This window comes from Sinocyclocheilus grahami, unplaced genomic scaffold (assembly GCF_001515645.1).
Source record: "Sinocyclocheilus grahami isolate Dianchi unplaced genomic scaffold, SAMN03320097.WGS_v1.1 scaffold1194.1, whole genome shotgun sequence".
NCBI lineage: Eukaryota > Metazoa > Chordata > Actinopteri > Cypriniformes > Cyprinidae > Sinocyclocheilus > Sinocyclocheilus grahami.
The window spans coordinates 14,303-18,022 of NW_015506373.1; the positions used below are offsets into that span (position 1 = coordinate 14,303).

Genomic DNA, 3,720 nt, shown 5'->3' on the forward strand with positions numbered 1-3,720 from the left:
TAAATTGAAAGGGGCGTGTACACCTGTTCTGTTCTGTAGACTTTGTACTTGAATGCCAGTCTTCAAAGACAATAACTGTGCATGTACTGTAGTCTGTAGCTTACCTTTGATACCCCTCCTGCACAATTCTCAACATTCATTTTTTGCTGATCAGGAGCCAGGCAACTAGCAGACCCATATTAAGCCCGCTTATGACCTGTCATCCACCTGACGCACTACAGGATCGCAGTAAGGTGTAATTACTATAAACACATCCACTTACTCAATAAAGAAACTCGCTCCTTCCTTCATAAACCCTTCCTCCCAACCTGTGGGTAGATCTAGGAGGCAAGAAAAATAGAACGTTTGCGAAACTTTTAGCATTCAATTATTCTTTTATGCCTATGCAACACGAAATAACACTTAAATACTGAAATGGAAATGAAAGCCTAAATGCACTTACCGGATCGGATCATGTGCCCAGAATTGACAGGTTCACCAGTGCAGGGATGAAGCCAGGAAGTGCTTCTCGTCTCATCGCTGGCAGGAAAACAAACCACCTGTTAGCGATGCAACTGGCTGGGAAACACTCGAACGGTATGAGAAAGAAATTCTTTCAATAGTAAACATATATCCTCACTCTAAGAAAAAGACCCTGCCGTCCCTGCACACCCCATAAGAGTAGTTGTCAGGTAAGGTGTCCCGCCGGAGCGGCGCCGCCATTATTCCCGTGTAAAGTCCTGTCTACCTCATATTCTCTCCTCGCTGTCCTCTCCTTTGCTTGTAGAGATCAGCGCTCGGGCAAACGGCGATTAAAGGGGAGGGCTAAATTTGCACTTGGCTTTCAGTGAGCAAGGTTGGCCGACAAAAAAGATAAATTCCTTACAATACAGACTTTCGTCCTGCAACGTATGGGGAAATCATTGCCCACGCTCTTGAGATCATATAATAATAATGTATTTTTTAGGCAAAACAGATTTAGACAATTTTGTCTGGATGTATATTGCACTGTAGTGCTTGGTGTTCCATTAAACTGAATGTTCCCTGTGCATGTTTTTCAAAGCATTGATTGATTTATTTGATCGTCTGTTATTTGTGTGGTTATTTGTTGCAGAATAGCCTCTGGGTTGCCAGGTCTGCCTGTGTAATATAAACGCATACAGTTCCGCTTCTTTTTCATTGGTTAGGGACGTTTTATTTAAACAAATTAAGGTCTGTTAAAGGTTCTGTAAGTTTTTCTGGCATTTAAAAATGATTTGATAATTTATTTTAATCAGTAAAGCACTGAAAGAAGAGTGCCTTAAAACTTTACATTAGGCTACTTAAGTTACAATATATACTTATTATCCCCCTTACAATTAATACAAGTTTTTTATTTGTGATTATTTATTATTTGTGATGTATTTATTTATTTTTAATCTTATTTCTGTGGACATACTACTTCAGTTGTAAATTCCCTTAGTGTTTCCATAGAAAATAGTAGCCGGATTTCCTGTTTCAACTAATTATCTGCAGCAGTTCCACAGACTTGGCAACCTGCCTGTTGTATTACTCATAGTTACTTATTACATATTTACAGTAAAATATATTGTGCAGTTGTTAGCTTAAGTTATTTCTTCTTGATCCATTTAAAATGACTAGTTTAGCAGGTTGATTCAGTCATATTAAACGTGTTATGTTGACCAGTTCATTTAAATTTGACTACATAAAACACACACATAAATAAAAGGGCTTAACATTACAAATATATATATATATATATATAAAAAGATGCAAAACTAGTGGCTAGGTTATGCTCTTTTTTAATTATAAAAATTATAAGATACATTTCTTAATTTATTTATTCGTTGTCATACTGTAGATAAAAAACAACTGAGTGTGTCCTGAATTAAACTGAAAAATAAAAACAAAATAAATAGCTTTATAAACAAAATAATTATTTGGAAACAAATTATAGTTTAACATTTCTGGGGAAACAGAAAACATTTTGCCAGTGCAATATGTACACCATATACTGACATGGACATTCTGTAGAGCAATTAAAAAGATAAATAAAACAAAATGACCATTTGATTACAGATCACGGCACCACTGCTCCTTCAAACATTTTCTTTGTGAGCTTTACAGTAGACATGGATCATTTGCCAGTGGCATGAAAAATACAAATAAGATTATTTAATAGGGCTGCCAGTACGTAAAAGGTTCACATAATATTCTGATGTGGTCGTATTGTGACACCTAGAGGCATGTCAGTATAAGGCAAGGCAAAACAAGTTTATCTATATACACAATGGGAAAAGTGCTTTACATAAAAGGAAGTAAAATAATCATAAAAAAAATAATCACAACAATAAAACAAGGAATTTAAAGCAAAGTTACTGATACATTTCTGTTCGCTGGGAGTACCAACGTCAGTCTGCTGGTGAGTGAAATGAGATGGCGGAGAAAAAGAAGACGAGGAAGGAGTATTTTGAGAAGCTGAGTCTGGGTCAGCAAGCAGAGGACCAAGCTGCTTTCAGGGATTTTGAAGTCCTTCCCTCTGCAAATCAGGTCCAAACCACTGAAAGTGAAGTGAGTGGCCCTGAAGTTCCTGAAAGCTGTTCCTTACCGCCCAAGAGGTTCTTGTGAAAGCTGTTCCTGTCACAGCTGCCCCAGACATTCCTGCCTCAGACTCTCCACCCCTCAGTTTGATGAGAGTGGCCTCTTCATGCCTTAGCATCTTGCAAGGATCCCAATCCCTGGTAGCATCAGGCACCTTGGCTTGAGGCACTAATGTCTGCATCTGGCAGTTTTACTTAAATATTAAATACATTAAAAAACAGCTGTGCAATGTTTCTGATTGCTCTGTTCATATTCCAATGGTTCATAAAATGTATATTTCTTTAGAGGATGACGTATGTTGCATATATAATTAGCATTTTCACTGTAATTTAAACTTCATTTAAATATAATTTAATTAAAATAAATTCGTTAATTTAATTACCTTTTTTCCTCCCACAGCCTAAAATGTCTTGGGTTAGGTGAACTGAAGATTCTAAATGGTCCCTCCCTCAGCTTGTGTGTAAAACAGACTTGTTTATGGATTGACTTGTGTATGGATTAATTGGTTCTCGCCATGAATATAGCCACAGATGCTGGAATGGTGTTAAGAAGAAAGTAAATAAATATTATTTATTAACTGAGTTCCCTAGAAGATGTAGTGCATGTAAAGACTACACAATCAAAATACACAATTAATTTATGTATTCGGGTGTATAAAAGATTAAGTTCAACATAGTCTAATTTTAAAGTTTACTTTAACATTAACGTTTTAATAAAATCTGAGGCAAATTTACATGTACATAACAGAATACAGAATGTAGATACAACTAGGCTGCCATCCATTTGACCTCATGCTTTAAGCTTCTACATCTTAAATAGCTATAATTTATTGTATTAAACTGTGCAACTTGAATCATTGTCTCTTGCATTTTAGCATATTTGAAAAAAATCAATCGTATGCACCAAAACAGCATAGTAATGTTGATTCATAGTACAAACCAAAGTGGAGGCTCGTCGGGGGATGCACAGCTTCCCCAAAATTTTGAGGTGACAATGGGAGGAGGACGAATTAATGTTAATAAAATTCACAATTCCATTTCAATTCATGTCTCAGAATAGGGAGAGCTGAGCTTGCGTGCCTCCGTTGGTAAAAAGAATTAGCCAATCACCATCGAGTGTTTACTTTCAGCGCTGAGGAGT

General features: G+C 36.5%; 1 long non-coding RNA gene across 1 annotated transcript; it reads right to left on the bottom strand.

Annotated features, from left to right (window-relative positions):
- Positions 1 to 240: 240 nt before the first annotated feature.
- LOC107567887 (uncharacterized) lies at positions 241 to 773 on the bottom strand. Its single transcript, XR_001606680.1, has 3 exons — positions 620 to 773; positions 443 to 519; positions 241 to 320 (listed from the first exon to the last, which is right to left on the bottom strand). It is a non-coding gene; the product is annotated as an uncharacterized lncRNA (long non-coding RNA).
- Positions 774 to 3,720: the final 2,947 nt, after the last annotated feature.